This window comes from Vicugna pacos, chromosome 10 (genome assembly GCF_048564905.1).
Source record: "Vicugna pacos chromosome 10, VicPac4, whole genome shotgun sequence".
In the NCBI taxonomy this organism is placed as follows: Eukaryota; Metazoa; Chordata; class Mammalia; order Artiodactyla; family Camelidae; genus Vicugna; species Vicugna pacos.
Window position 1 is genome coordinate 17,787,216 of NC_132996.1, and position 22,254 is coordinate 17,809,469.

Below are 22,254 nucleotides of genomic sequence, written 5' to 3' on the forward strand. Positions count from 1 at the left end.
AAGATGAAAGGTATTATTGATTCGTTCCTTTTTCAGGTGTAATACAGTGCATGGAATTCTTCCTCACAACTTCCAGCTAACTCCTGTGGGTCCTTCTCAACTCAGCTCAAGGTTCCTCTCTAGAAAGTCTTCTGTGACTACTTCATTTTGGGTTAAACGCCTCTAGTTTCTGATTCTCAAACACCCCAGGTGCTTGCTGTACTGTGATCATTGTTGATTCACTTGAGGGCAGGGATTCTGCTAACTTGTGTTCCCACATAAGTACATACCATGGGAGTGGGAATATAGAGTCAAAACTGCCTTTAAGGAGCTCACAGCCTAGTAGGTGATACAGAGATTAATCAAAAAATCATATAGTGATCTCTCAACAAACATGTATCGGATGAATGGCTTAGGAAGTGTATATGGTATGTCAGGAGCTATGCTAGATGAATGGCCTTTCATTTCTGCAGGTCTTTATAGTTTATAAAGTGCTTTCATCTGTGATCAGCCAGGGTCAAAAGACTAATCAGGCTCCCTCAGCCAGTTTGCTTATATCTTCACTTTCTCCTCTCTAAGAAAATGGAATGTAGTTCCAAAGGTACCTTTCTTCTAAGGATACCTTCTAAAATATCTATCTTCCTCTACTACTCAATTTGCTTTTTCTAATTCCCGGCCGTCTCTGTTCTGATTATAACTTACAAAGCCCTGGACTTGCAGTAAGTTACTAGGTACCTGTCCTTGGGAAGTCATTTAAACTTTCAAGCTGGTGAGAGTGTCACAAGTGCTTTGCAAATTTAAAGTACTATAGGAACATAAAGCCTGATTAGTTTGAATATAAACATGATAATCAGTATCAGTTGTGTATTAGATGGTTTGGTTGTATCAGGGACGCACTCTGATACCTGGGAATCCTCAAGAACATGTCGTTACACATATTCTGAGACAAGGTTAGGAAGTAGTGAATTAAGTTAATTATCATGATGATGTAATAAAGGAGGAAGTGAATAGATAATGTGACACTTTTTTAAGCTTTTCATATTACTGAATCATAAGATGGTTACCTAATGGAATGGACCTGAGCATGGGTTTGACTTGTGTTGTTTAACTTAAAAATTATCTGAAGTTTATTATACCAGTAAGATAACAATTCTGAGGAAATTACTTTTTAACTGTAAATAATTTTTAGGCTCCTTTTTTTCTTTTCTTCTCTGAACACACACCTGATTTGCTATGAATTTTAAATTCTTAAGATCTTTAGAAACAGTGCTTTCATTCTGGTAAAATAATGGCATGTCGGTTTCTGAGACAACCACCTATTTGGCAATCAAGAGGATACTGAGGTTACAACCTGAATAATTAATGAAAGGTAGAAGAGTTTTACGTGTCCACATTTTTTTTCAAATTGTTTAATGTAGAAAACACTTTTTATAAAAAAGAGAAGAGGGTGGGAGGTGTGGGGAGTGGTTCTACTGGTATCTTAGAGAGGCGATCTCAGTGTATGGGCCCCTAGATGTTTCTTCGCGTTGTCGTCCATGGCTCAGTTGACTATGTGTTTTCTTCCTAGTGAGGAGGCATTGATCTTCCATTTTTATTGGTCAGGCAGTTACTCCATTCTGTCACTCACTTTCTCTCTCTATTACTCTTCCTCACCCTGCTCTTCTTTCTGTCTCTTTCAAGTCTCTCTGCCTAGGTGTCTAAGAGGATGAAAAAAGAGTATTTTATTATCCAGAGTGTTGCTTGTCAAGTGCCTCAAAGACATTCTTTGCAGCGGTTTCGCTGACAGAACGGAAGGGATTTGGAGGAAGGGGGAGGGTTAATCATTTGCTGTTAAAATCCGCAGAAGGGAACACAGAGCTCTGCCCACGTAATAAGTGCCTGCTGGCAGCTAGTGAGGAGGGAAAAGTTTGGGGAAGAACTCATTTTTTTGTCTCTCAGATTGTGGAACTTTTGTAAACACTTTGAATTCTCCTCCCACCTCAGTTTTATAATATACTTATTTGTTTAAATATTCAAGTTGTGTATTTGCATATGTCAGAGAAGGCACCAATAGGTACACAAATAAAAGAGGAAATCTAGTGTTGTCTAAGTTAAACCTCCAAATCCTCTTTTTTTTTTTTTTAATGTACCTGGCCGGATTTTCCTTTTCCAGCTGTTAGTCATTTGTAAGAAGCTGCCCTGTAATTGCAAGTGAGTTGAGATGTGATGTATGCAGCACCGCATGCACCTTAGCTTTTCAGTCATATCTTCGAGTCATTTAGACTGCCGGGAATCATGCTCATAATAAATAGCTTTTTATTACTCAAAGCCGCTGTTCTGGCGGCGGAACGACAGCCTTTTGATAGATGGGCCGGGTAGTTTTTTGTGTTGTGCTTACTCAGAGTTGTTAGTAGGGAAGACGAAGGCAGAGAAGGGGGACTTTGGCAAAAGCGATCTTATGGGTATACTGAAGCAGCAGATCAGAATTCAGAAACAAGGAGAGCTGAAATGTGATCCTCTGGTGCTTGGTGTAACACTCATCTCCACTGTAGAACTGTGCGAGGCACTCCGGCAGTCTTGTTCGGATCAAGGAATCCGCGAAAGGACCATGCAGCCACGGAGCCCCGCAAGCCACCGGGAAGTTTTGCCGGAGCTGATTTCTAGGGGATTTTCCGGTGCCTAGGAGAATCCTGCTTGCCTGGAGCTCTATGGAGGAGGGCTCGAGTTTCCTATGAGGGGCCCCCTTGGAAAAGCCGTCTGTGCAGAATCCAGGCTCTGCTTCTCTCTGTGTGCTATTTACCAAAAGGCTTTTCTCACCTTTGCCGATTTGCTGGTGTGATTTCCATGCACTGAGTCCTGTGTAGGGATCCAGGATGGATTGCCTGTGCATTGTCACCACAAAGGTAGGATAGGAAACAGGGCTGTTGTTGTGTGCAGCATTTTTCTATTATTATTCTGATTCTGTAATTAAACAGCTCTGGTAGGTGCTGCCAGTTCGTGAGATAAAATGATTAGTATAATTTACTTTGCTGGGCGTTTTGTTCGCAAGGAGGGTCTGAGGGTCCTGTCTTTATTTGATTTGAACTTCTTAAAGTGATATTGTTTGTTTATGCAAATGAAAGGAGAATTTGCCTGTGTTTCTTATGGCAGAATTTGCTTTTGCATCTATTTATAGCTCAATATTAAAATATCTATAGTAGTAGTGTAGATTTCACATCACTTTGACATAACATATCAGGGTATTCTTTCTGAGTGTGATAATTAGCTTTTCATTTAAAAACCATGTCTTCTGTGCTTAAAGAGGCCAATCAGCTTTACTGTGGCTTGACATATTGTTTCTGATTGGAGAATTCTGATACTCTGCATTTTAGTGATTTTTTTAAAGGGAAAAAATCTTTAGGCCCTGACTTGAAACAAACAAACCAACAAACAAACACAAACAACATTTAATGTTGAATTGATTCTACTTTGATTATAAGCAAATGAAGTATTTGTATTATTGGCAATGGAAATAAAAGTAGGACTGGGATAAAATCAATAGGCAATCCTTTTATGGGTTTACAGAAAACAGCTAAAATTTTCAAGTGCATTTTATTTTATTCTGTCATCAGTTCTAAATAATGCACTTAAATTTCATTAACATTGGTTATCTGAATATAAATTACTACTATTTTTTAGAAAAATGAATTAAAACACGTTTATTCCTTAGCTCCCTTTTCACTTTGCATGTAAACATAACATGAGTTAATCTGAACTATATCTTTTAGTATCTTACATTGATTGGACACCCATTAAACAAGACAAAATCAATAGTTTGGTACATGAGATTCACTAAGTATAGATCTCCCACTGTGATCTCTTTTCATCACTAAACACAAAATTATTTAATCTTGAATCCACCAACCAAGTTCCCCATAGTATGACCTTAAATGTCTTACTTTTACAGACTATATTTCAGAAAATCTTTATGGATATCTTCCTATAGGGCCTTGTATCAGCTGGCAGCTTCAGCTGATATTAATGGATTTATAGCCTAAAAACTTCAGTTGGGTTAGTTGAGCAGGCTTCAAAGTTAGATAAGTACCTTATCTTATTTTAAAAATTGCCAAGCATCTCATATAGTTTTCCCAGTTGTCAATAAAAATAAGCTAAAATGAATTTAAAAAAAAAGCTAAGTGGGAAATTATATTTCCTTATGTAATCTAGGAAATAGTCTCTTAAACATGATTTACTTTTCCTGAGGTGTTACACTCAGTGTTACTATTCTTGAGAGAATACTGTCAAACCTGACCTACATGTATTTCCTAATTATTTCAAAATCATAATAATTGAAGATACTATAAAACATAATTAGTACTTTAAAAGTAAGTTATAAAATGTTAATAGATCTCAAAATTGGAAGTCTGTTACACTGAACAAGTTAAATCACCATTGAAATCTAAGTTTCCTCAATTTGGAAAATATAATTTAAAAAACATGTCATGTGCTGTATATCCACTTATCAAAATGTTAACGACCACATGTACAAGGTAAAAAAATATTTTTATTCTGCTTTAAATGCTGTATCAGAGATAAATTTCATTATTCCAGTATTTTGATTTATCATGCAAATTGTAAATTCAACAGGACAAATACCCATGTGAGATTTCACAAATTTTCTGATTTAATTATATTCGTAACTATTTCTCAGGTGGCATATATAACATCTTTATAGGATAAACATACTTACAACAAAGTTACACTGTGATGTTTAAATGGTAAATAATACATGATTGATTTAAAAGCTACATCTAGGTGAAGAGACTTCCTGGAGGACTTTAGAATGCAAATCCTGTTCACCTCACCAACCACCATTGATACTCTTTTTTTTACCCAAGTGGCCATGTACTTGGGATGCCCTTGTTCCACTTTCCTGGGACTCTTTGACAGGAAAATTGCTAACAACGTGGAAATTTTTATTCAGTCTTAGTTCAGCCCCCATCTCTTTTTCCTCCAGCAATGCTTTCTTCAAGTTTTGCTTTGTAGAGGCTCTCTATGAGACTGGAACTGTTCACTAACTACTCTGATCTCTCCTAGGCTCCACCTCATCCATGGCATATCTCAATTATCACAGCTGACCACCACCCCCATCAAAGTTTTCAGTGACAGGAAACATAAATACTTTCATTGGTTCTCTTCTTTCCTTCCTGTCTTGGCCTGAAAGGCACTAACTGCCAAGAGGATCCTCCTATGATCTCTCTGCCCAATCCATTCTCTCATTCCTTTCTGTTTCACACACTGCAGAAATAGATTCCTCTTCATATCTTTGGTCCAAATTTTTAGGAATAATGTTAGATTAACGAGAGGAGAGATTATGACAAAGTAAGACAAAGCACTGCATAATGGCAATATAAAAGGTTCTGTTAGACATCTTGGAGAAGTGTTTTTATTTTTAGTTTTTCTGTATGTAAAAGGATGGAAATGATTGTGGTATATTTTATAGTACTCTAACTAACCCTTTTGATAAATTAATCTACTTTAGATCTCACCTGTAAGACTCAGATTGCTTAAGGGCTCCAGTCTGATCAGACTGATTTGCCAGAACTCCTCTGATTTGGGGTAAAATCTTTTAGGCCAGGAAATCATCAGAGCAACCAAAAATACAAGTTTCATGCCACATGGATCCCGAGATCTTTTCAGATGTTAAGATAACTTGCTTTTATAAGAAAATTGAGTCATCTCTTTTATTTGAATGTTTCTGTCCACTTTCAGTTTCAACTCTTTTGTCACAAATGTCACTACTGACAAAAGAGAAGTGACATCACTTAGTGTGAAAAGCAGGACTCCAAAGCAAGAGTTGGATTTAAATTGTTCTGACACTTACTAGCTTTAAGATTTGGATTAAGTTTTTTGATTTCCCTGAGCCTCGATTTCCTCATCTGTGAAAAAGACATGGTATTACCTGTGAGGAAATGATATTGTGGTAAAGTGTAGAAAGTATAATTCCTGGCATATGGAAAGAATTAAATACAGGTAATGTATTGACCAACTCACAGTTTAATGTTTAATCTGTCCCTCTGTTTGGGTGTGGTCAGTGAGGAAAATGAGGTCATCCCAGTAATATGATTAAACACAATTTAGTAACTAATATAACATGCTTTATAGACTGGATATTTCTTAAATATGTTTTGAAAATTAAGATATAATAATCTCAATAATTCTGATCACTAACATACAAGGAAAATAATGTTAGACTGTTAAGCCAGAAACATGCTGTTAGATGATTGGCCAATAAGACAACAGTTCTGGAAAGCAGGCAGGATATTCTGCACTAAATTAAATAAAATGCCAGCAGTCGGTAGAATTTTTCTTTTGCTGTGTAGAAATTCTCAAGTATCATCTGTAATAGCATATGGGATTTGATACAAGAATAGAAGAAAGGTGGAATTGTGGAAAATCAGAGTAAATCTGTACTTTTGTAACTTTGGGTACCTCGAGGCAGCTGGTCATCAGTGCCCTTGCCTGTAAAACAAGTGCATTTTATTGCATATCTGAGGTCCTTCCTTTTCTATTTCTAATCTAATATTCTAAAGTATATTATCTCTGAAAATAAGATTATTCACAGACACTAAGTATCCTGAAAAATTATGGTGAGTGAATCATAAACTGGTATCATTTCAGATGTCCATTAACCAGACTTACAGGCTTTTTTTTTTAAAGTTTTAAGAAATCTACAAAGACAATTGCAATATGCAATGTTAAATTACTCCTGAAATTTTTTTTAATGAAGACATGATAGTACTATTCATTTTTAATATGTGTAACAGGTTGATGTGCATAGTCAAATTCAAACAGCAGAATGAAAAGTGGACCAGGCAGCATAAAAAGAAGCTTTTACTGAAGTTGTTAATACTACATCTGTTCTGTAAATAAAATATCACTTTTTGCAGTCATCAACCCACCATGTTTTACAAGAATTAAAGTCACTTAGAATTTCTAAAAGGAAATAAAAACTGTTTCTGGGCATTTATAAGATACTTTTATTAATGCTACTAAGTATCATTTTATTTATTATAACCTTAATAGAAAAAAAGGACATATTTTGCCCTTATAAATGGATTCATCATAGAAGTATTTACAACTATAGCTTTTTTTGGCGGGGAGGGTGGCACTAAAATAATTTTTATTTTCTTCCAGAGCTTTATGTAGAGAAAATGAAACAAATCACCAAGGCAACAAATGGTTTACCTGAGTGGCCCTGTCTTTGTAGACAGGGCTATTTATTCATGCAGGTGTATAGTTGCATCTGCTCTCATGGTAGAAGCTGCACATTTATTTATTTTATTCATTTAACAAGTATTTATTGAATGCCTAATATGTGCCTGACATATTGCAAGGGAAGGGGACATAATGAACAGTCTGTTCTCATGGAATTTTTAGTCTAATGGGGAAAACAGCAGATTATGGATATAACAGTGATGTGTGATGGGGTGGATATTGGGTGCTATGAAGAGAGCACAGCATACCTAAAGAATCTGGTGCTCTCGGTTTTAGGGTAGGCAGGAGTTCCATAGCAGGAAAGAGTTTTCTAAGGAAGTGACAATTAGACTGATACACAGAATGGAGGGCACAATGAGGAGGGAGAAGTTTTTTCAGCAAAGTCCCAGGAGAGAGAGGGAGAGGGAGAGGGAGAGGGAGAGAAAGATGAGCGAAAGGCGTATTCAAGGAAAGGGAGGTCAGTGTTTCTGACATATAAGGTGCCCAAGGTGAATACTAAGATACAAAGGATGCAGAGATAAGTAGGGTTGTAAATATAAAGAAGTTAAGTTATTTTCTTAAAGGAAATAGGATTTTCCTTCTATTTTTAACACAGTTCCAAGCCTCAGTTTACCCTGACTTCTCACCCATTTCATTTCGCTGATTTGAGCTCTCTCCTATTTTCTGCCACTTCCTCCTTTGTTTATCCTTAGGCGTGTTCAGTAAAAATAGTGGTTTTATCTTTCACTAGCTGGATGGCCTTCTCTGAACTGTAGTTTTTTCTTCATTAAGTGGTGCCTATCTCATGGGGTTGTTTTCATGACTCTGAGACAAGAACTATAAAATGCTTGGCATATTATCTTATAGTGGGTAGGTATACTGTGTTCTGTTAGATCCACAGCCTCCTCATCTTCTTGTCTTTTCTTGGTGCTCTCCTCATATCCATCCTGCCAGTCACACTGGTTTTAGTGCCTGTCATCTCAACCACATGTCTGTAAGGTGGCAGGTCCCCTAAACAGAGAATGAAACAGAGGGCTTTAATGGACCAGGGAAAATCTACTGGGTGGCAGAAAGGGGAGGAAATACTAGTGGGAAAATTTTCATAAAGTCTGGCCTTTGTATGTAGAAAAGTAGGGAAAAAGAGCCAGTGTGAAGAGATTTCATGACACGTTAGTAACCCGGGACTAACCATTTTAATTGCATAAAACACTTTAGCATATTAATTCCATTAATATAATAGCTTCCATTTCCTATATTAAGTAATCCATACAGTGGCCAGAATGATTGATCTAATACACAAGTCTAGTGGCATGATGCTCAAGTAGAAGCCCTGCAGTAGCACCCTGTTGAACTCAAGATGAGTGATTGTCAAAATTTTTACCTTAGTGTGCAAGTCTCCTTTGATCTAGCACCTGAATTCCTCTCCTGCCTCATCTTCCATCACTCTGCCTTATATTTTATACTCCAAGAATGTCAGAAATGCATGGACCAGACCACTTCTTATGTCTGTGCTACCTTCCCTGTCCTTCGTTAAATTAATTGGCACATTGGCCCTGCTGGCTCCCCTCTGTTCTTTGAAAGTGTCAGCCATGTTTCTGCTTTTGAGGCTTCCACTTACTACTCCTCTGTCTGGATGGCACCATCCACCTGACTAAATCCTACTTATCTTCCAGGTCTGACTGTACATGCTACAACCTTTCTGAAAATCTCCAGTTGGATTTTATACTCTTGGTATACACTCTCATATTGTCCCCTATTTCTGTTTATCATAATTCATAATTATACACCGATTTGTGGGATCATTTTCTGAGTGTCTCTCTCTTGCCTAGACAGAAGCTTCATGAGGGAAGAGACTATGCCTACTTTACTCATTTTTGTATATGTAATGTCTGGGACATATTCTGACACATTGAAAGAACTTAAAGGATTTCATTAACTCATTTACTCCTCAGATCAACTCAATGAAGTAAAATTCTCCACATCTTGAAAATGAGGCCTATTCACACAACTAAGTAGTCTCATAGTGGGGATTCAAACCCAGGTCTTTGTAACTAATGTCCGTGCTCCTATCCACTGTCACTGTCTCCTGGTCGAGTCACTTCAAGGTTATTACTTAGTTAAAACATACTTTTGATACTATATTTTGGATTTTGTTCCTTTGGAACCTAAACATCTAATTAAATAAAGATAATGCACCCATAGAAAGCTTAATTTAAAATTACTCAGAATTAGTTGTAGATTTGTAGTTTTTTGATCACATATCTGTAGCCTATAAAAGTAAACTTTTACAAATGAAATAAAATTTTAGTGTATTGAGTCATATCAGTCATCTGTTAATACATCTGTAGTAAACAGTCTTTCCTGCCAAACCTGGTTACCAGGATGTTATTCACAACATTATTCTTTGTTGGCACTGTGAGTAAAAGCTACATGTTCTGTGAAGAGCTGTGAGTCTGAGAGAATTATCCTTTGTAAGACTTTCAGGCAAATCTTATTTTATAAGACAAATGTGGGTTTGCAAAGGATACAAGTACAAAACAAATAATAAACACATTTATTGTGCTCAGAATTTTAAAAAGCCACATGACTATCTTTATAAAGTACAGAAGAATTCATAACTTTCTTTTATTGTTTACCCATTATTTAATCTGAATATTTGTACATAAGATTTTCTTAAAGCCGATTACCCTGCCTGAGAGACCAGTCTCATTGCATGTATGTATGTTTCACCAAAGGCAATTTGGAAATGTGTATTGGACCAAGGTTCAGAAAATAGAGTTATAGACCCAGGTTTGCCATTTATTATATTACTTTTATAGTCAATTCAATTTACTCTCCCTGAGTTTTATTTTCTAAGTCTGAAATGGGGATAACAATACTGACTTGTAAGTACTTCCTTCACAGGGTTATTAAACAGACTCAAATGAGTTTATGTATTTGAAAAGTATAAAATACTGTATACATGGAAAGAATGACTAAATTATTGAAAGGGGACATCTTAGAGGAAACTGGGCTCTTTTATTACCATTAGCATTAATGTGTGATGGAAAAAAATGATCCCTGTACCCATATATGTGTTAGAACTAATTTTATGTTGCAGTGATCCAGGCAAATTGTCCTGACATGTCTGAGGTCCCTCAGAGAACTGAGTATTGGGCATTTGGACAGCAGTTGGCATCTACCACTGAATTTCGCTTCGAGTGGCTGCATAGTATAGTGTTTGAAAGCATACCCTTTGGCGTCAGACAGATTCTTGCAGGAGTCCTAGCTTTGCCAGTTATTAGTTCTGTTATCTAGGCCAAATTACTTAATCAACTTAAACCTCAGTTTCTTTATTTGTAAAGTGAGATAATAGCACTTCAAAGGGCTGTTGTGAGGATTAAATACAATATTCATTGCTTCTGCAGATATTTACCGAGTACATACTATGTGCCAGGTGGTATTGTAAGCAGTAGAGATAAAACAGTGAATAGATCAGACAAGGTCCCTGCCCTCATAGAACTTACATTGTAGAGTGAAGAGACTGCCCATTAATAGGCACGCAGATAATAAACATAACTTCAGCTGCAGTAACTGCTAATATTTAAAAAGCTGAGAAATGAAACATAGAAAGATGGATAAATATAAAAAGACACAGGGGCTACTTTAGGTAGGGTGGAAGAGATGTCCACTCTGGAAAATGCCCTGGGAACTTGAAAGGACCAGCTTTGTGAAGATCTTGGGGAAGAACATTCCAGACAGAACAGCTGGTACAAATAAACACACAGGGCTTAGTGTAGCGCTGTGCATAACGTACCGTCGCTAAATAGCTGTGAATGTTTCTGTTCTCTCCGTCATCTTCCTCTTTAATTTTCTCTTTTTTAGGGAACCTGACATTTAAAGATAAATTTCATAGTAGGATCATTAACTCAATTAGTCAGTTACCACTGTAGTGGGAAACTTCTGATGTGTCGTCATGGTGATTGGGATTTCCCCTGGCTTTAGCAAATGTTTTCCAGGTTTATAGGTATATATTGGTGTCACCAAATATTTTAACCTTTTCTTCTAGTATGCATTCAAAATTAGCACTAGAAATGAAATTCTATGAAAATACTCATCCCCCAAATACCTCAATTCTAATACTCCTACACACATATTCATTTCTTTGTATCTAAATAATTCTGTTCTTAAACTAAACTTTCAGGAGACAACTGGTTTTGTGAAAAAAAAATAGTTTGACAGTAAATGAATAAATTCTTAGAATTTAGAATTCTATTTACCCATTAAGTAAACTTAAGTCAGAAGATCCAGGAAAACATCCATCCTCTGGAGCCCTCTGAGCATAAATCATTCTCCTCCTCTGTTCTCTGCTCATTGCATAGTTTACTCTCTCCCTTGTTATAGTTAGATAAATGGGAGTTTTTCTATCCTACTACAATGCCATTCCCCAGTTGTTATGGTTAGACAAATGGGAATTGATCTTAGTTTTTATTTTTCCCTAAATCCCTATCTTTCCCAATTCCCATTCATTCTTCTGACCTTTCCTATCCTCCCACCCCTAGGTATTTTCCATGCTATTAACTGGAAACTTCCTTAAAAAATATACATACACATATACATTTACATATATGTGTGTACACTTTGTATGTTGCAATTCTGGTTAACACGCTTCATGAGTCCCCAATTCCCCATTGTTTAGAGTGTAGTGTGTTGACTATTTGCAGTGGTATTGTTCCGGAGCTTGTTAGAAATGCAGAATCTTGAACCTCATGCTAGAACCTGAATTTTAGCAAGATGCTGAGATGATTTGTATCCTTAGTTGTTTTTGCACACTATGATGTAAGAAACACTGGCCTGCAGAAATAAGTTTGCATGGTTTAACCTCACATATGTTGCCCTCTATGCTCTCGCCCTTGTCTAACTTTTTGTCTCAAATCCCATCACCCTTCATGCCTTAGCTTGAACTATAGTCAATTATATTTGGTTCCCCAAACAATCTGAATTCTATTCTCCTGTTTCTGTGTACGTGCTTTTCTTTATGGATAGAATGCCTTTCAATTCTCTAGCCTGATGCTTACTTAATAAGCTTCTTTTTTAACCTTTAAAATTCAGATCAGATATAGATTCCTCTGTAAATATCTTCCTTGATACTGCCCTACTGAACTAACCTAGCTACTCTCCGTGTCTTCAGAACAATGTATCTGTGTAATAACCATCATGTAGTTGTGCAATTACTTTTTACACATGCCTATCTCTTGCTAGAATATGAACTCTTTGAAGACGGTGGGGAAGTTCTTAGTCATATTTATCATCAACTACCTAGTATGGTGCTGACAGGTACACCATAAATGTTGATTGATTCTTTCCTTTAACAGACATCTGGTAGTTACTGCATTATTGAATAGTGAACGAGTGGATGAAATCCTTCCTGCAAACTCACACACACACTTAGGCATGTAAACACGCATGACATGCACTTCACAAGAAATATTTGTAAAATATATCTTTGTATTCTGATGAGTAGACTATTCAGTTGACAGACAGGCAACTAGTGAACTTCTCTCTGAATGATTGCTGGGACTGAAATGATAGTTTAAATGTCATTTTAGTGTAAGAGAAATGGACTACAGGAGATGTAAGTGTTCACACACTCTAAGATCACATCTGTAGTAAACCACCTTATAGCAATCATAAGTTAAACTTCTAAAATTCAAGTATAAAAATACTTATAAGTCAATAGCACATTTTTATTAAACAAAAGCTCTAACAACCAGGTAAGTTTTTCAGTTTGATAAAGGAATGACAACTCGTGTCTGTTTAACTTCTCAGAGATTTTATACAAATTTATGTTTAACTTGGTTTTGGTGAAAATTATTTGAGTTTATAATATGTATGTGTTTACCATAAATATATTCTAAAGGTATAGTAATTTTTTACTATATAGTAAATTTTTAATATAAAAATATTAAAATTTACTGAAAGTTAAAAATAGAAAATTTAAAAATGACTTTATTGTCCTAAATTATTAGGTCATGAAATAATTGAGGAAATAATAAAGGTTTTTCTTTCTTTTTTTTTTTCCAAAGCAGGATGCATTATATTACACTCAGCTCATAGGACACAAACTTGTCTAGGAAGGGAATGGGAGTTCACAGCAATTTTGCCTCTTTTGAAAAATATATTGCTTTGCATTTTAGAGAACACAGTGTATCAGTACTATTGAATGGTTTTACCCCAAGTAACCTCCAAAAATAACTTAAAAAACTATAATAATGATTAATGATTATTACTCAGAATTTGTCCAATGAACTACAAATAAAACTGGTACTATTGCAAAAGGAGCCCCGAGTAGGTGTTTTGCTATTCTGTGGTTAAGATCTGAGTTAAAATTTTTAGTTGCTTTCAAATATTTCCTTAAAATTATTCTGAGAACCTTAGACAAAAATGCCTCAGAATAATCAAATATACCACTTTCTCAAGTAGCAATATAGTCTACAATAGAGATTCTCCCTGAAGGCCACTTACACATAATTCTAAAAGAGAATATCCAGAAGTCAAATTTTAAGATACGAATCATACCAGTTATTATCCACATCAGCAGAAATTTTGCTGTTCCATAAAACGCTGTTCAAAAAGTGTTAATAAAAAAAAACTTTCTATATTTCATGATTTTACAAAGAGGTATATAATTTACCATGCTGTATTTATGATATACCACAATAAAATAAATTACTTATTTTCAAATACGGTTCTAAATAGAAAATTTGAGGAGGAGTTCTAGGTAATCTTACTGATAAAAAGCATTTGAAAATCATTTGCTAAAGACACCATAAATAAAAACATATTTTTAGCAAAAAGAAAAGAATTATTCCTCTCTGGTCTTTGTTATGACTCTCCTAGGATTTCAAGCTACTGCTTTCTTGCTAGTCCTTTAAAATAAAACTGTCCTGAATTAATACACATGCAATTTACTTAGCAGTCTGAAGTTCTATTTAAATCGAGGACAGGTTTAATTGCTACTTCTTCCTGGCTGACTGCTTGATGTTGGCTATAACACCTGATCTGCAGAAGCCTGCACATTCTTTCATTTAACATTTGTCCAAAAATATATATTCATTAAGTGTCAGGAAGACAAAGCACATACAAAAATAATATCCATTTACCCCCCCAACCCTTTCTTTTTGTTAGGCTTTGCCAGAATTTTAAGTATCTGTGGAAAACCTATGGTAAGAGAACTGTATACCTTTAAACTGATGGCATTCTGTGTGTATTTTTCAGAAAACACTGTTCAATGTATATGCATTTTTTGAAACTTAAGAATTATTTAAGAACAAATTGATAGGAATTGTATTTTAATAGGTTGTAATTATATCTTATCAAAAGCTCAACTTTTTAAATCCTTTATTCTTTGGAAATATGGTAATTGTCCCCTTTCCCATGTAGTTAATTATAAATTTCAGGAAGAATTAACTCAGCTAAAACTCTTCACTGTTTTTTCTTTGTCTCTATGGTAGCAGTGAAAATAGAAATGAATTGCTTTGATCTTATTTCTGAATGGCATTTCCTTCCTCAAAGATGGACTTTATTTGGTAGACCTGAAATTTTAGATATTTTTCATTAGCTGTTAATTCAAAAGAGGTATTTTTTTTTTACAGATGAATTTAAAAATGTGTCAGGAAGAAAAATGTAGGTTGTTTTAAAAATCACAGCCTTTGTTTCCATAAGAGTTTGTAGTTTATGATATAATGGATAAGATCTGCCAGTGAAGAATATTCATTGACTGCAGTTGTAGATAATGTCCAAAGTTTCTTTCTTGCAAGGGGAAAAGTACAATTGTAGTTCATTCCTCTTGTCTCATCTTGTTATGACAGTAGGATTCAGTGACAGCATGCAAATATCAGTGGTATTTAAAGTATTTTACAAGACTTTGTTTTTTAATCTTGTATTTAGAGGCTTAAATTACTCTGTTGTATCTAACTCTGCATAGGAATAATTCAATTTTAGAGATTTCTAGAGCTTCATGGGATATTGGGACATGCTCCCACAAAATACTAAAAAACTGTAATATGTTCCTCAGAAATATTTACAGACCAGTTATTTCAAGTACGTGATCCCAGATTGCAGAGTCAATTCTCGCTCCCAAATTTAGTCATCCTAAAACTGTTGCAGTATTTCAGATGTTCTTTCCAACTTAGATTTAAAACTTAGATTTAAATTTCCTGATCTTTGCTAAGTACTTTCTTGTTCTTTTTCTCATTTAATTTTCATGGTGAACATATGAGATATATATTATTATTTTATAGTCGGAGGTGAGAAGATAGGCTTAGAGAAGCTAAGTAGGATAGGAGAAAAAAAATCCCTGATTAGTAAGATAAATATTAATATTTATATAAGTATACTCATTACTGTTAGAACATATACTGGACCCTGGGCTAAACATATTACATTATTATCTTATTTAATCCTTATAATAATCCTTTACACTTGTTATTATTCTCTACTTTATGGAAGAGAAAACTGAAACCCACAGAGACTAAGAAACTTACCTAAGGTCACAGATCCAGAAAGTGAAAAATCTGGCATTCTAACCCAGGTCCAGTGATTTCCTCATGGCATTAAACATTTTCCTCCACTACCTTTCAGGGTTAATGCAATGATAGAATGAGCTTAAGAACTCCTATCAAGTGCCTGGCATCTAATAGATGCTCAATAAATATTATTTTGTTATACATCCAGGAAATGCCTTCTTCCAGGGGCCCTCCCTCCATTGATACTATAAAATGTCAAGTTACAACAGTGGCTCTCATGTATAGTGAATATTTAAATGTGGCCAGCTCTGAGCATTCAGAGCTTATGTCACTCATCATAATTAATTAATCTAGGTAGCCAGAAGGGTAGAATACTATTTTAACATGGAGTGTTTAATCCTCTTATGTACCGGTTAGCCACAGATTTCACCTCTGCTAACCTGGGTAAATGCCTGCCTGGACTCACAAGAAATTTTGGGCAGCATGTGCACAGCTCAGCATTACCATCCCTGTCCACTGAAAAGCCCTCATTCGCAGTATATTGTGGAGAATGGGTCAGCCACATTTTCCTCATTTACAGAGGAGCCAAATGCATGACTCTCCAGCACAGAGTAAATCTTAGTGAGGATTTCCTCAGAAACAAATTAGGCCAACTTATTTTAAACATCTTTGAAATCTGATAAAATGAAAGGAAGCAAATAGAATGATAAGCCCAGGAAGGGATAAAGTTGTATATTGAGGAATTATGAGGAATTATGCCCAAAATTGAATGAGAAAGGTTAACACTGACCATGAGTATGTTTTGCAGCTGTAATTGATACACTGAGCAAGAAGGATATAATAATAGAAGCTGCCTTATTTGGAGCTCCCCATGGTTTGTTTAAAATTTCTTAATAATCCCTACGCTGCTCACTAGATGAAAATTTGGATGCTCTTATAACTTTCCATGAATTTCCAGTCGCTTGCAAGGAATTAAACATCCTACAATCACTTAAAATCATAAATATAGTCTCAATTAAGTAATTAAAATTGTCCAGTCCTAAATATTAATCAAAATTCTTAACACTTTTCTGGATTAATAACTCTTTTTTCCTACTGTGGGATCTTCAGATAGGACATCAGCTTTGGGGGAAACACTTTGAGAACAGGCTTCTCTTTTCTTCTTTCTCATTTTGCTGGTTGGTTATTGATCCCTCCAGGTGTGGAGTATAAGAAGGAAATTTAAAAAGGAGAACAGAAAGTTCTTATTAGACTGAAATTGTCATAGTTTTTCTTTCTGAGACTGACACATAATGATAATAACAAAAACAAAGAAAATAGCTGACTCTTACATAGTGCTGATTATGTATAGAAATGGTTCTAAGCACTTGTATTTATTCCTTTCATCTTCATAACTGAGGCAAAGAGAGGTTAAACAACTCTCCCAGGGTCACCTACCTGGTCAATGCTGGATCTGGGATTTTAACCCAGGCAGTCTGGCTTCAGACTCTTTCTATTGTGGGCACTGTTGTGGGTCTTACGGAATTTCTCTTTCTGGGCCTTTCTGACTAAGTCTCCTATAGTGTGGACGATGCATTCTTTAGCTCCAGGTTTTGTAGCAGTCCACTCCACACGGAGGGTTGTCTTGGTAGGCATCACAATAACTCCAGGATGGCTCTCTTGCCCTGACAAAGCTAAAAATTTTGGTTTGGAAGTCACCTCTCCTGAGGCAATAATTTGCCATGTTATCTCACTTGTTAAACTTTTCAGGTGGGAGTCAGGTCCCAGTATACTGGCCTCTCAAATCCAAGGAAGTTATATTAAGCTCTAGGTATATGCCCACTGAAGCCTCTCTCACTAATCTTAGGTGAAAAGTGAGACCTCTCTCAGCCCCTCTCCAAAAAAATCTCTTCTCTTTGTAACTCTCCAACCAGCTAACCCTTATATACCCTCATTATAGATAAGGGTTTAGAGACCTGAAAGTGGTTCTTGGTAATGTCCTTTGAAAATTATAGCTTCTCCTTTGGAATCTCATTGTTATCATATCTTGATGTCTTAGACAGGGCTTCCAATGTATCATCTTGTACATACATTTCTAACTATATTGTATTTTTGTACCTGGCAAATTTGATTTTCTCCTTTTCTTTAACAATTTAATCTGAAATTACACATCTTTATGGCAAGTTACGAAACTAACTGCACGAAAACCTTTATTTCCTAAGTAAAATTATTTATATACATATGTGTATACACAAAAATTATGTATGTGTGTATATATACACATACATACATATATGCATGTATGTTTCTATACACATATGTCTATGTATAGACACTATATGTATATCTCTCTATATATGAATATCTATATATATTTGGAGGCATCCTGGGAGTTCAGATTTTTTGAAAATTACCTTAACTCTTGATGTACTGAAGTATGTATTTAACTAGAAGTCAGAAAATGTGTTTTCTAATTATTTTAATAAGAATTAACTCATAAATATCACATTAATATTTATAATTAATAGTTTAAATATAATTACCTATTACATTTATAAATTACTTTATATCTCACAGTGTATTTGCAAATACATGATTACATGTTATTTTAGTTCCACCCTGCCATTCAGTTTTACCCCTTGGACATCATGTTTTAATTTCTGTTTCTTCACCTGTCTAATACTCGAGTTTCAGAAAAGATGAGAAAGACACCTGAAGTGCTTTCCCAGAGACTAAACTCAGGAGAGCCTCTTCTGTTTTTTATGGAATCAGTTCTGGATCCCTTCATATTCACTCCCTGGCAGGACCCAGTTTGTCCCACATCCTGCTGTCCTTGCCCTGTTAAACAGAGCTACAAGGAGGGGAAAGGCCAAAGTCCCCTTTCTGTGTAACATGGAATCATTCTTTCCTCTCATTCCTAGGTTTCTGTGGCCCCAAACTGAGGGGTTTCCTTACAAAGGCCAAGAATACCTTGATTCAGCACTATCAGATGGTGCATGGTGCACCTTTAGCTGGAAGGCCCTCTACTCTTTCCCCTCGTAAAAGCTTTACTGGAAAACGGAAGTGTCTCATCTATAAAGCCTTCCTGATTTACCCAGTCAGAGTTCAACATTTTTGACTTTGGCTTCAATTTCACTGCATAATTTTTCACAACCCTATCACTCCTGCCCCCAAAATGGGTGAGATGGATCTTTTTCATCTGCTATGTCACATTTTATTTATACCATATAATTAATATTGCTTTATCAGTATATGTTTATTAGTTTCTTTTTTCTTGGACTGAGAACTTCTTTAGGCAGAGACTGAGTCTTGATACATCCTCTTCCTAATATAATGGCTGGAGCATACTCATTTCTCAATGAATATTTGTTGAGCAATGAATGAGTGGTCCTAGTATTTAACCCTGTTTTAAATGTAACATGTTGCATTGTATCTCTTAAAAGATTGGGAGCTCTTTGAGAGAAAGGATTTCAGTCTTCATATTTCTAAGTTTTATGTCTATATGTACCTAGCATGGTGCCTTCCATGTAATACATGTTTGATAAATGAATGGCTGGACAAATGAATGAATATGTGTATACTAGTATCATGTGACACTTCTCAACCCAGAACAGACTTCTATATTTATGAGAATCATTTTACTGTGAACAGAACAACAAAACTTTTTAGTTCTTCCTCTTCTTTTGGAAAAACATACTATTTTGAATGAAGCATTTAGATTGCAATTTTATTTGCAGGAGTCAGTAATCACCCTGCCATATACAAACTTGTTTTGAGGATTAAATGGCTAAAATATTGATACAGGCACTTGGTTGACTCCAAAGCACTCTAATAAATAAAAATAAATATAAATGCCTGATACACAAAAAATTTCTGCTCTTTCTAGAGGATGGGGTGGATTGCGTAGGGAATCTTCAGAGTTTTCTTGTCAAGTGTTTGTCACTATTCAAATTCTTTGTAGCTACATATTTACATAATCAATCTGAGGTGTAATTGTCCAGCATATTTGGCTCATTTGCTCAGGATATTCTGGAATGAAAAATGTCAAGATGTTAAAGTCAGAAAAAGACAACTGAGGAAGATGAGAGACTTGGAAACATCAACCTGTTTAAACAGCACTGTATTTTAAAAAGGCCAAAACTTGCTGATAGTTTTGGCTCTTAAGAGAACATGTTTTTCAGAGTTAGCATTTCAGATTCCTGAATCCCGTTCAAGTCATATGTCAGCAATCTAGAGGTATCCAGTGCAGATGGATGGGGGAGAGAAGGGAAAGTGAGTGAAATGTCTGTCTTTAGAGTGATTTGTCACCAACTTCTATCTTAAATTTTGCTTGGAGAGATAGGCTGGCCCTTACGGTAATTCTAATATTCCATCTTGATTTTTGTCCTAAGAATTAACTTAAAGATAGTCTAGGGAGTATCCTTTCCCCTACTATTCATATTGCTGGTCTTCTAAAGGCCAAGGATCTGCCAAGTAGGTAGTAACTCCAAACTCTGTCATAGTGCCCACATTAAATGTTACAGAGAAAAGATACTGAAGAAGGAGATGAAAAATTCTAGGAAAAAGAGAATTTTTAACCCTTCTACTTCACCTGCCATGGCAATTCCCTTGTCCCATGTTAGATCTTTTCTTCTTTAGAAGTAGAGTGAAGGGGTAGGTAAAACCTGAGGTTGAGGTTTTCAATAACCACACTTGGATGGAAAGCTCTTGTGAGGTCAACTGGTCCAGCAATTCTTAACCTTTATCATCATGCAAACCCACAGAGAAATAACCATATTCTTAAGGTAACAGTAGATTAGGATGATAGGGACTCTCAATTGGAGGGTGTGCCCCTTTGGAGGAGGAAGTATATTAAATTCTTGGGAGGAATATGGGTGGATCGAATAAAACCCTCTCATTTTATAGATGAGAAGACTGAGGTTTAATGTGTTAAAGTAACTTTCTCTAGTCCCACAGATAGATTAATGGGGACACTACTGAAATCCAAGGTCCTAGCTCCTATTTCAGTCATTTTTTCCTGGTCACATACTATGGATTACAAAATTATGTATGTTTTTGTGGCATCTGTCTTCAGTAGGGCTTTTTATGTGTCTGTCTCTATGAAATCGTTTTGTTAATCTTCTTAATGAAAACACGAATGGGAAGGCCTTAGGGTCCAAAACTCAGGTAATAGTGGGACAAGAGTTGATTTCCATATTTTTTTTTACTCCCTACTGTATATCCATAGATGTTCAAACACTTCTTATTTATGCCCCCGTCACATTTTATGAGTACTTACACTCCTCTACCAAAGGGCAGCTCACTTATCTATTGAATTTTGCCTCTTTACTATATGCTCCATAAAGATATATGCTATCTAGATATAAAACAACCTTATTATTACTACTACTACTAACAAAAACAATTGTGAATTATTACAAAGGACAGATTCTTCACCATTACATTGTTTGGTGTGACTTTTTATAATTAGAAATAATAATAACTAGCGTTTTACTAATGCTTTCAAATTTCAAAAGGCTTAGCTTCACGTGTAGATAAATTATATTTATTTATCTGGCTTAAGCTATCAGAAAGGGAAAATAAATTGTCCTTTTATTTTGTGTATTTTTTCATAACATCCTTGCCAATTGTGATAGTTACCTGTAGCAAATATTTATCTATCATCTGAAAACACTCTCGTGAACTAGGTAATATACTAACACTGTTTTACAGATGTGACTACCAGGACTCAAAGGCACGTCCTGGCAGCAAGCACATACGTGAGCTTTGCTTGAAATTGTGGTCATATGACACCAGTCCAGTGCACCTTATGTACCCTGTTGGTACTGTATGTTATATTCTGATTTAAACAAGAAAACTGAGCATGGGGATTGATGATCTAAGTGTATTTTTATGGCAACTTTATCAATACTCACTCAAACAGCACTTCAGAGTTTAGTGATGCCTTAAAAATAGATCACCTAAATAAAGGTTGCTCAAATAAGCTTACAAATCATAAAAAACAATTCTTAACACAGTACTAAATTCAATACTTAATTCCAGTTAAGTCAAACATGTTAGGATCATTGATATGATGAAATCATATTAGTTGATGACATGTCTTAAGCCCCATTAAACAGAAAATGAAAAATACCAGCTTCTCATAGAAGAGGCGTGCATGGACAGCAGTCAGCCAAATTCTTGCTGCAATCTCAGTTATGCTACTTTCTTGTAGGGTAATTTAAAGGTGAATTGCTTACCCTCTGTGAGCCTCAGTTTTCTCTCCTGTGCAGTGGGCATAGCAATACTTTTATTTGCATTTGTTGTAGCCATTAGTGATAATATAATGAGACCAGAATAAATGCTAACATATTTATAGTAGCTTAAAAAATCACAGCTGTGGTTTACATGATTATTATTAACATTATTATTAGTATTTCTGTGTTATAATTGAGTGTACAATAAAATAAATAAAAGATAAAAGACGCTTTATTAGAATCACCTCCTCCCCTTTTAGCACTAATCAGCACTCGTTATTACAGGGATGAAGCTGTATTGTTGGTTAAAGGAAAACATTTCATTCTCTCTAAAAGGC

At 35.5% G+C, this 22,254-nt stretch overlaps 1 protein-coding gene across 2 annotated transcripts in view; it reads left to right on the forward strand.

The window, feature by feature from the left end:
- Window positions 1-22,254, forward strand: part of DLG2 (discs large MAGUK scaffold protein 2) — a 1,735,130-nt gene that overhangs the window by 341,589 nt on the left and 1,371,287 nt on the right. The window lies entirely within an intron of this gene.